General features: G+C 31.4%; 1 protein-coding gene across 15 annotated transcripts in view; it reads right to left on the reverse strand.

Annotated features, from left to right (window-relative positions):
- The window catches only part of LOC148624830 (muscleblind-like protein 1), a 134,068-nt gene that overhangs the window by 97,937 nt on the left and 23,495 nt on the right, over window positions 1-12,636 (reverse strand). For 4 of the 15 annotated variants that reach the window (XM_088567767.1, XM_088567773.1, XM_088567766.1 and 1 more), the window contains exons 1-2: window positions 6,303-6,540; window positions 2,743-2,815 (exon numbers count right to left, since the gene is read on the reverse strand). The gene's annotated coding sequence lies outside the window, so the exon portion shown is untranslated. Of the gene's footprint in view, window positions 1-2,742; window positions 2,816-6,302; window positions 6,545-7,648; window positions 7,820-12,636 lie in introns of those variants that run through there. The other 11 variants (XM_088567786.1, XM_088567794.1, XM_088567787.1 and 8 more) reach the window with 9 other exon arrangements.

Raw genomic sequence — 12,636 nt, forward strand, 5'->3', positions numbered from 1 at the left:
CTCAAAACTGTAAAATAAGTTCAATGTCAATTTAATTTGATTCAACAAAAAGTTTAAATTGTAAAGATTTAAAATCCCATGTGCTACCTTTCAAATAGAAAATTAATGTCAATTTGATTTGAAGTGGGGGTAAAGAAAAGTAACAAAAGAAGACCACAAAATGCATCTTTTATCCATGTTTTGAATTTTAAGTATTTATTTTTACAGTATTTTTGCTTTGTTTGTCTGGCTCTAAAAACTCAGACCAGTAAAAATTATGTAATATTGAATCAAGCAAACACATGATCGAAAACAGCATGTGGCTTTTAGAATATGGAATTTTAAGTAATTTTTCATATTTACATAAGTATATATCCATGTAATGCACATACATAATTAAATACAAAACCACAAGATGCTGATAAAATATTGATTTATATTTCCTCAGCTTACTATGACATCCTTCCACAATTATTCAAATCACTAAGCCAGACAAAAAAAATAACCTTTGTTTTTTACCTTGACCTATGACCTTTTCAGTTAAGTTCAAATATATAATACATGCATCTGCATTTTTACATTTCTTCCTAGAAAAAGAAAGAAAATAGGAGAGAGATCATCAAGGAAAATTTCTGAACAATCTGATTACCATTCAAAACAAATCGTCTTCCTAGTTAAATATAGTGAAAAGAAAATTCATTAGTTGCCCTAGACACTGTGTTTAATTCAACAAGACAACCATTGACACATGACCTTGAATTTAGGGTTCATGACCAAGGATATATGCCAACTTTGGTCAAAATCTATTCATGAATTTTAGAACATTCACAAAGATGGTCATAATAAAAGTAAATGAAAAGTGTTATAATAAAGATTTTTATTGTGACTGGTGCCAGTAAAGTGGAAGCATAGGTACCATATTAGTGACACAAGTGGTAGTTATAAAAAGCTCATCAAAGAACAGGTATTCTCTGACTGTATCAGCAATGGACAGTATTTCAGATTATTCCTATTTAATCATGGGGACAATTAAATACAAAGTTCCACCACCATTTACGGTGCAAAAGCCATACAGTAGGCAGCTTGAAAAGGTAAAAGCATGGGAGAAGTTAACTGATCTAGATGCTAAAAACGAAGTTATAGCTGTAGTGCTGTCACTTTTAAGAAAGGACATATTCAATCAAAGATGTAGTGTTCAGTGAGTAGAAAATAAATGAACTTATTTAATGAAAATAAAAGAGTGGCAAAATTGACTGAATTAATGGACAAGTTATTTAAGGAAGATAATTAGTCAAGATTATTAAGATACATTACGTTAATGAGAATGAAAAAATGTATAACAAAACTAAGAAATTTAACATGGAATTTCCTGAACTAGTTCTTGCTTCAAAATTGCTAGAAGGTTCAAAACTAAAAATGAAAGAAGAGCAACTGGTATTGATGGGTGTAAATTATTCCACCGTTAAGACATTTTGTAGGCAAATGGCTTATGATATCACTCAAAAAATTCTTTGGTCAACTGACACCTCAAGTAAAGAAATGGTGGTGGAATTAGGGTAGAAACCCCATTAATAACAACTGAAGGTGTTAATTATTCTAGAATATATTTTAGAAGAAACTCTGACTTCAGAAGAAATTATAATGCTGGTAACAGCAGCTGGCTAAAAAACACTTCCTTAACAAAAATTAATCCAAAAAGGCCAGAGGATTTATCCCCTGAGATGTTTAAATTGTGACTCAGTTAGACATTTAGTAAAACTTAGTCCTCATTCATTTAAAACATGGCTAAGCAAACCCTTGAAAATGCTGTACTATTGTTCTCTTGACCGAAACTGCAGACTCAGCAGTACTAGATACAGCATGCTCATCCACTGCTACAACAGAAACATGGCTGAATTGTTACTTAGATTCTCTTGACAACAATACATGGAGTAAAGCCTTTGTAAAGTCTGATGATCCCATGTTCAAATTCTGAGGAGGCAAAGAAAAATGTCATCTTTCCAAGCGTTATAACAGGCCTTGATTGTGAAATTCAAACTAATGTTGTATCAAGTGATATTCCTTGGTTATAATCTTAAGATTCATAGAAGCAATGACTATACCAATTCATAACATAAACAAATTATAATTTCAATATTTCAAGCTCCTGAGCATTTTTTCTAATAAGGAAAGAACAAAAGGTACAAAATTATACACTGAGCTGTAACTGAAATATTTACACTACAAAAAAAAAACTTGCACAATTATGTCTTAAAACTCCAAAAGAAATACAGAATAACCATGATGGGAGATGAAGAACACTTCATGCCATTTTCCATTCAGTGAATATGTACCGAAGACAGATTTAGGAATTGGGATGGGTCTTGTTAGTTCTGTTTAAATAATATCTTGTACAACTTAGAAAAAAGGGTTGTTGTTCATATAGTCCGCAGGGACTTCTTGTTAGAACTATGGCCTCCATTCTTTTCATTAAATTTCAACATATGTTGCCTTTGTCACTATACACGTACACAAATTTATTTCTTGGCAAAAGATAGATTCAATAATACATGTTTCTTCCACTTCAGTACACTTAACATGTTTACAAATTTTTTGTGGACAAGTACTTGTATTTATTTTTACACAGAGCAGGAAATGTTCTCTTCAACAATTTTAAGTCGCACTTACCAAAAACTTACAAAATGTTTGATAGATTATTACTCATACTTAAAACATTTCAAAAAATTCAGATGGGAATTTTAAAGAACTTGACATAGTACTTACATATATTGGGTTAGTTGGACACGGTTTTGAATCATATGAGAATCAGTAACAGCTCACTGTCTGGTCCTTCTATCTAAAAAATATTTAAAAAAAAACAGCTTAACTCAGTTTGAACAATGTTTCATTTTTACAGAATCTACAGTTAAGATGTTCCGCAATATCAAGTCAGTTCTATGTAAGGTCATACACAATTTGATTTAGACAAAAAGGAGTGTATGGTCTCTCCTAGATCCTGTTACCAGTTACCAACACTGAGGACCCTATAGAGAGTTGATAGAGATTTGCTTCACTGTGTTATTTTGTTTTATTTATCTATCCCCTTTAAAAAAATCAGACTAGACTTCTGAGAGCAAAGGAGTTTTAGTTGAATGCCGATATTAGCATATTGTGATTGTAGATTTTGCAACATTTCATCAAAATGTAATTACATTGTATTTTTGCAGGTTAAAAGATAATAACCTTTGGTTTTTTAATTATATGAGTTCTCAGCATGGACAAATTTTTGGAACACAAAATGACGGATTGACATTCCACTCCTCAAAAATGAATTTTCGTCAATTTACAGGGAATTATGAAATTATTGTGTACATTCAATATTGTTAGTTTAATTTAGAGCAAAAAGATAGATCTTATTTTTGGCAACTTTGTGAAAATCCCACTTGAGTAATGCTTTAAAATCAATGAAGACAATTTTATCTATTGTAATTGAAATCCTGTTGTAATTATTAATAATAGATTAACTAATAAAAACATGAAGTTCCACCTGTTGTCATGGAAAGTACATATATACCCCCATCTTGTACAGGATGTTGTTTTCTACAGTGACAAAAATCAAGTCCCATTAATATTAAAAGCCATATATCAAATTTGAAATCAATCCACTCATTTAGAATCGAGATTTGGATTGAGAGAATGATAGACAGATGAATAAGTAGATTAAAAAAGACTACCCAGTCTGTAGTTGGAGGTATAATATTTAGTACTGGGCTTTTTTAACTAGTATGCATGAACTATAATTGGTAACTGGACTTCAAAAAATATAAGGACACTTAGAGCTGTAAACACACTCACAAAGAAAAAATTTCATATAAAACTGCCAAAAGATAACCGACTACTATTACATTTTTAGGTAAACTTATACATAATTTGAATAATAAACCCCATACATTAATTCCCATGTTGTTATTAAATTCAAAAGTGCATTAAAATGTGCACCAAAGAAAATTAATGTCAACCTTCAACTGTATGCTAACAAGCATTTATTTGTAAACATTAACACTTTAACACTCCCAAATTAAAAGTCAATTATGAAAGAATTAGTCACCATTGAAAAAGCAAACAGGCATCCATTGTATAAAAACAAAACAAGCAACAAGTCCATATAGGTATTAAAACAAAAAACAAACCCCCTCTATTTGTGAAATTCTTGTTTTTACACTTTGAACCACATTTGATATTTTCAGAAAATTGAATATAAAGAGTTCAATATAATATAGGTAAAGAGTTAATGTTGATGGCCCATTAAGATTATATAACATAGTATACAATTATGATGTTTATGAACACTCTTTAGTGGTTACTCATAAAATCTGACCAATTTGATTAAATAGAGTCAAGCATGAATTTTTTCTACATTAGATTACCAGTAGGTACGCAAGTCTGACGACTTTTATCAAATTAGACTTCAAATTTCTAACAACAGGCTCATTCATCCCACCAAGTATGGTCAATCTTATCATCAACTATCATACCAAAGTAATTTTTCAGTCCATGCAAAACTTTCAATCTTTAAATGTTTCAATGAAAATTTCAATTTCTTACTTAAGACGAAATGGAGTTATACCATCCCTTTCTCTATGCAGGTGCTCCTATAAAAAAAGGGAGGTCCAGGCTATTTATTATTAGACTTGATAATTGACAAAATCTTCAAACAAAAAGTGATGTAGTAACCCTTGGTCCACAACAGATCAGGAACTCCTTGGGAAGTATTAAAGTTCTGGACATTTGGTACGGAGATTGGAAAGCCTCTCCAAAGTACTGATTAAAAATCTGATAAGTTTTTGATTAGGTGCTTTTACAATCCGTTATTTTAGGGTAATATTCATAATTCGCCAACACAGCTTCATATAGGTCACAGTGTCTCCATTATTACAATAAAATGGTGCTTTTTAGTCAAATATTCTGTTGATTTAAATTAAAAAAATGTCCACTCTTGTAAAATAAAAATAAAAAACCAAATTGTTGGAAAAATAATTCAGCTATCTGTAATATTACTTTTTTAACATCTTTCTGCATATTATCCCAGTCAAAAATACTTTGTTTTTAACTTCATGACAAAAATGATTAAATACAAAATAACCAATGAAAAGGAAGAATTGCTGTACATGTAATCCCATATTTTATAGTCTTGTTCAAATTCGTCACTCCTTTATTACATTATGTTTAAAAATAGAATCATTGTTTGGGTTAGTGTTTTCTGCATTTCAAGTAACCATGATTTGAACCACAGCATTTTCATTTTTGTGTTGTGATGTAATACATTATTTTTTTGGTTCTAACTTTGATGATTAACCAATTTTTCTTCTTTCATCACTTTGTTGTTTAACCAATTTTTCATTGTCATTTTTTGGTTTTCTTTGTTTCTTTTTCTTTTTTCTTTTTTTTTATTAATACTTCTTTATTTTACTAACTCTGTCTATGTTTTAATCTGTAATCATTTGGTGATAAATATCTACATTGTTTTGTGCTTCCTAAATCTAGTCAGAATTCTTTCAAGTGTTTCTTTCCTTTAATAGTTTTAAATAGTTTTTACAATGTACTGTGACATATTATATGCTAGTGACACTGCTATACTCTTTATTAATGTGCACCTCCAAAAATTTGGATGAGGAATTGCTTAAGGGGACATGAAGAATAACGATATACACAATTATTCATAATTAAGCATCAACTCCACTGTCTCTGAAGTAAACAGCCTGTAGAAGGCTAAAATATTAAGTGAAGAAAGACTCCTCCAAAGTTTTGTTCTTCTGTTAATAAGACATAATAACAAAGAGAGAACATTTACATTAACATTTTACAATAAACTGTGGAAAGAAAACAAAAGTTGGTAAGAAATATCAGTTCACAACACATGCAAGTGAGCATGGTAAGTTAGGGAAACAAGAAAATGTCCCTACTCCCAAAGAAACTCCTCCATGCCACATTATTTCCATTAAAGGAAAATTCAGAATGATTTTTAAACATATTTTCATCAGATCTAAATACCTCAAATTCAACAATTCTGTAAACAGGCAATAATTGAAAATTTTAACTCTGCTTGTACGACAAACATGATCCATATTATTATGAATGCCATGTATAATAATAAATTAAATGAAATTTCAAGTGATAAAAAATAAAACATTTTAAACTCACAATTTCGACATGGAATATGTTTGAAATTTAACAACAAGATGCTTGTCTATTCAAATATTCAATTATGCAACATAATTCCATGAAAATATTCTTCAAAGAAGAATTTCAAACACAAAATCGAAGAGAAATACAAAACACTTTACCTGCGTCAAATGTCTGCGTCTTTCCAAGACAAGGGTTAGCGTATCCTTCCGCGAGTCCGTTAGCTACTTGGCCCTTGAAGAGGGAAAGAGGAAATCCTACATATATCTAACTTCCTTCACCTTATGCGAAGAATTTATTTACAAATTTCAAGAGAGATTTTCCTCCCGCATAAAATTAATCGACCGTCTGCAGTCTGAGAACTTGAAGGTGACATTCCATTGCAAGCCTTTGATAAATCTGAGCATGTACTTGAAATTAGACAATATTTTTCAATACATGTATTTAGAAACTGTTTATTACATAATGTGAATTTAAGAATGACTTGTATCCATCCAATAATCTTTAGGTGTAAATGATGTGTCAAACTTCGTCTGCCAAATTCATATTTTAATTGAGACCCTAGGGTCAAGGTACTAGAAATGGGAAAATGTTTTTTTTTTAATTTTTTTTTGTTTAAGTTAATCGTACATGCAAATATTCATTCAAGAACTTTGCAGATCACTTTTTAGACAGAAAAAAAAATGCTGAATACAAAACATACTGAAAGACAACAATACACAGGAGCAGAAAAAATCCTTCAACTTTGCTAAGTTCAAAGACTGTGTAGTGCAAAAAGGCAATGACAGAGAACAATGAAATGCTTGCTTTAAAGAAAACTTAAAGAAAATTTTTACAGTGTGACCTTCAACTATCACCTGAAATAAAAAAAAATGATTCCCATTTTTTTTTTTTATTCAATGATGACTTATTTGCAAATCCTTTAATAAGTAAACCAATTGTGAATGTGCACAGGGAGAGCAAGACATAATTGTTGATTTAATCTAATTAGCAAGAAATTCCTTTTCATATGAAAGGAAAGTAGTTCCAAACATTTTGCATGGTTATATCTCTTTGAAGTGTTATGAAGGCAAAAAAATATTGTTAAACCTTTGGGAATTGAAAATAATGTTTATCAAATAACATAAACTTGATGAAATGTGTCAAATGAAAATTGATACCTGCACGATATTACAGAACATTAAAATTCAGAGGCAGATGACTCGTAAACAGGAAGTGGATTGGTGACAAAGACACAAGTTGTACACCCTGTAAATCTGTACATTCAAATGTAGTATATTGCAGATCAATACCAAATTTCAAATCATCTCAAAAAAAGTTCCAAATTTATATGTAAAATTAATGGGACAGATTTTAATATAAATTTTACATACAGACAGATAGCAGTTGAAAAATTATGCCCAACACCTAATGAAGACGGCAGAATTTTCCTTTTTTCCTTGAACAATCATCAATAGTTAGAAGCCAATACCACCTCTCATTGTATGCATATTTAAGTAGTACAAACCTAATTAACAAGCAAGTCCAAAAAGGAATCAAAGGTCCAATGCAAGAATACTCTGATGGACTCACTCCATGCGTTCAAAATGTGAAACCACAGGAAAATTTTAGTTCAATATCTGCCTACTGCATTTGAAAGTTTTGTACAATATTTTTCTGCTTGACTGAGATTGCATATGATTATTTTTTTTTCAGAACCACTAACAAGTCACAAGACATTCATACTTTCTAAAAATAGAACAAAAAATCTTCACACTTGTTTGTGAATATAATAAATCATGAGTATCACATGATGAACTTTTATTGAAGAGGAGGTGGTACACTACAGTTAAATGCCCCTGATGGTATATCATTCTTTTTAACATAGATATTCAAATTGTTCCAAAAATAATGATGTTGGATGTACATACTTTGGATTTTGACTTGTTTTCCTTGTTCCTTTATAAAAACTTAAATTCCTGTTCCATTTCTATTGAACATGTTCCTATGAATTACCTCCCCTTTGAAAGAGACCTTTAAAACATGATTCTATGTATACCAATTTTTTTTATTTATTTTTATTCTAAAGATAATTTTTTCACATCATATCAAACACTATTTACTCATTGAAAATTCACGTCAACACAAATTTGCAATAAGAGTAACAAAAAGATGCTCAGTGCAACAAAGTTGAAAAGGAAAAATTGAAGTTTTTATTTCCATATATTAGGTAGACCAATGATGTATCCTGTTAAGGTTCCAATATTTTATTGTGTTTTCTTGTTTACAGCAGGTGTGCATCATAAAATGGAATGGATTAAAATAGTGTATTTCTTTTCATCCCTTTACAAATGAAAATAAACTTTGACTTATAATATGGAGAAACCACCAGACATCATGAAGTATGGAACGCCTAAACTGTCTGATGAGATACACATTTGTTTACGTGTTGTCAACTTTATATTACTTGCTGTGGTTTTATAATTACATGTGGTCATTTTGTATTTACGTTATGTAGGAACATCTTTACATTATGTCATTTTGTTTTTATGTTCTGCCATTTCGTCTTTACGTTCTGTCATTTCGTCTTTACATTCTGTAATTTTGTCTTTACATTCTGTCGTTTTATGATTACGTTATGTCAACATATATTTACATTATGTAGATTTATCTTTATGTGTAGTGGTATTCTTATAACGTGAGGTCGTTTCGTCTTTACATTATGTCGATCTCTAAATACCTTATGTGCATTTTCTGTTCTTTACATGCAGTGATTTCTTCTTTACGTGATGTGGACAAAAATTTCATGATAATGTGTGACCCCGGAACTTTCCGATCCGGTGTAAATTTCAAATCAGTCCATAAAAGGCAAAATAGATACCACAACACCGATTAGAAAAATGCTGAACGAAATACACTTGGGTAGTCTATCCAGTCACCCTAGAGTAGGAGGACTGAGTACTGCAGCAAAGAATGGTCTCAGAGATCAACTTACAGAAATAAAATTTTAAAAAGGCTAGTATCATAAAATAAACTATGGTACCGTTTTCTCTATAAGTTTTCATTATGATATATGTAGTACATGTATTTCACTTTATACAATGCTTTTTACTCTGATTCTAAGCCTCATCGGCCTCTTGTTTTTATTTCAAGTATATACACTGTTGTCTGTATAAAAGTCACCCTTAAGAACTGGTTTTCCTAAGTTAATAAACATTTAGACTATGTAGATGTCAAAACACATTTCAAGAACCAGTTGTATTCATGAAAAAGTTTATGCATGCTTAACTTTATTGCAGTTTTAATGAGGGCAGGCAAATATTTTCATCATTCAATATAATACACCACCTTGTTCTATGGACAAGTCAGGATTTCAAGAACTCCTCTTTAAATCTGCCTTAATAGGATAAAGAATCAATTCTGAGCTTTGTCATTTCCAACAGTGTTAGAAACTTAATTTTTGGTCAACACAGACCCATCATAATTTTATGTAGACTGCACAGTAGATTTTAAAGGAAATTGAGCAAATTTCATCATAGACCTGCTTGATTTTACATAGACTCGGGCCGTAGGACTACTGTTAATTTCTTTCACTGATTTCCAACAGAAAGATTTTGAGTAATGCATGTTTCAGATCCCTTATATACATAGTCATTTTAAAGACATTCCATTTCTCATTTTTTCAGATTGTGATTATTTAGATCTTATATGAGATTTTCTATATACAAGTATATATATAAATATCTCTGGCTGTAGTTTTGATTAAAGGAGACACACATTTAACACAGGCTGTACATATGGATAACTTGTGTTATTTTTGTTACTTTTCTAATGTGCCTAACCCTCAGATATAACATTAACCTACAAATCTTACATACTTAAATTGCATCCTATCTTAAAACCTCCTTTTATATTCATCCTTTTCCCAAAGGACCAAAAGTTTCAGTTAATTATCCAACTCCTTCAGAAATTATGCAATTCAGGGTACAACAATGAAGTATTTTTTCTGCTTTGTTAGTTCTTATTTGCATCAATGTTCAAATTTCAAACCTCATAAGGATGTAAGTAGTTCATAGAAAGTGTGAATGACATTGGTGCATTTTTCAGTTGCATAAACTTATATCATGTGAGAGAATCAGATATCATTTTATTCAATACAAACATCAAGTCCATGTTATAATAGAAGATGCTAGCCTTGAGTGTTAAAAGATTAAGTCACTGAACCCAGTGAAAATTTTAATCAGTGGCCAATATATTAATTGATTGATTGACTGATTGTGATTAAATATTGTATGGTAGATATTTTATGTCCAACAGAACAAGAATATTTATTCAATGAACAAGATCCTGCTTTTTACTAGTCTGAAACACCAAGTTGAATTCTTGAAGTGCTAACACACAGAAGAATGAGACTGTAGGTAAGTATATCACCCCATTTGGACACATTCTTTAGACCCGAGTCAATCTACTGTCATTCTATCTTCAATATGTCACGTGCTTTGCAGCAGCTACCAACTTTGAAGTCTACAGTATGACTACACCAGAGATCAAATCAATGACCTTCTGTACACAGTAGAAGGGGTTCACAAAAAAGGAAAAAGTGATTGTACCTTCTGAAAGTATTCTTGGAGAAAGAACTGTAATATCATTTTTTCATGAAAAGCAATCTAATGAGATAAGATTCCAAGGCTATGGAAGATTTCCAGATTCAAGGATTTTCAGACATAGATCCAAGTCTTTTACTGCTTCGGACTACAATTGCAAATTTTACTTGTTTTCTAACAAATTGTAATTGGGTATAACTTGCATAGAAAGATGTGGAGTTATAACAGTAATTGGAAAATTCACTTGCTTCTGAATACCTTTATCCAGCAGCTACTTTAAAGAGTTGGACCCCATAGCTACAGGAGCCCTATCTTTCCATCATAGTTTTACATGACTTTAATTCATATGTGTGAGGTCCTTGTTTTTTGCATCATCCATTGAAAGGGCTATTTCACAAGCAAAAAGACCATTTAGAATGCAGCAGACCCCAACATCTTTTTCCTACGATCATTATGTTAGGGAGGGGGAAAGAGAGAGAGAAAATTAATTCAATTAGAAGTATATTTTGCACTTTAATAAGAAATCAGTAATGGGTTTTCCACTCTTCCTCCATAAACCACAAACATGAAAGGTGTTTGTTAGAACTAATATATCAAAACAAGATGACAGGTATTTGTATGAGATCAGACACTGTCTGATCAAATATATTGGTTCCAATATCCACCACTGTCCTAACAAAAAGAAATAACTTGTCAAACTATTCCGCAGAGCTTTGGTTTACTCCTAGATATTAGTCCCCTATCTAAAGACTAAGATATTCTCAACATAGGCCATAATAATGCAAGTCAGAAAATATCTGTAGTATAACATTCTTTTAAGTGACTTACACGATTCTCACATGCTTTAGATATTTTGCAAACTTCAAACAAGACCTACACCTTTCCTTGGCGTGTACTTTAAAGTAACAAGCTGACATGTTACACCATAACATGGCATGCACTAAGAAACATGACAGGATGACAGTAACATGTTGTAGAAGTAAACGTATCCATATACCATTGTTTGAATGTTGGTTTCATTTTGGACAGGAAATAGAAAATATTTCTTTGTCAAAAATATACTAGTCTAGAGTTTTTGATCACATTACTCTGGCTAAATTCTATGGAACTTCCCTTGAGAGTTACTAGTCTAGAGTAATAGATTTTTGACAACGTAACTCTAGCTCAGTCCTAAGGAATTTAATATGCTGGTTGTGTAAGAGATGTAGTTAATATGCAAAGTAAAGGCTAATTAATTATGAAAAGAAAGTCATATTCTTACTTTGTAGAGTGACTGGAGAAGCAGCACAACGTATGTCATATTACATTGAGGTCATGTGCAGCACTATGCAATAAGAGCTATAGAAAAATGCATTTAATTTTTGAAAGATCATAACATGATGAACATAATTTACACTGACGGACAGGATGGTGTGGACCAATGTTTGTAGAAACTATCACATAAAAAAAATCTGGACAGGCCATAGAAAAGTACGAATAAAAATCAGTATGCACCACACCCCTATCCACAAAAAATGAAATCTGTGAGTGATGGGTCACTAGTGATACCCCCACCTTCAATAACGATATAAGAAAAATAAACACAGTCCTCAAATAAACAAATTCCACCATTAATTGGAAGTTGTTGTTGAATCTACTAAAAATGGCATAGCTGAATGAAGAACGTGGCCAGAGAAAAGTGCAGACAAAAATCTGTTTGCATCATCTATGACCCCCCCCTCTCAAAACAAAAACAAAAACAAAAGAAGAAATCTGTGAGCTATGGGCCACTAGAGATACTAGTGATAACCTTGCTTCCAACACTTTTCCATAAATGGATCCCACCATATGACATACCTACAAAAAGAGTGCATTAAAATTTCAACCCCCTGTAATGAGTAGTTGTTGAGAAAACTGTGACAGAAAATATGGG

This window comes from Perna viridis, chromosome 2 (genome assembly GCF_037379345.1).
Source record: "Perna viridis isolate PV_CMFRI_1.1 ecotype Kerala chromosome 2, ASM3737934v1, whole genome shotgun sequence".
Taxonomy (NCBI): Eukaryota; Metazoa; Mollusca; class Bivalvia; order Mytilida; family Mytilidae; genus Perna; species Perna viridis.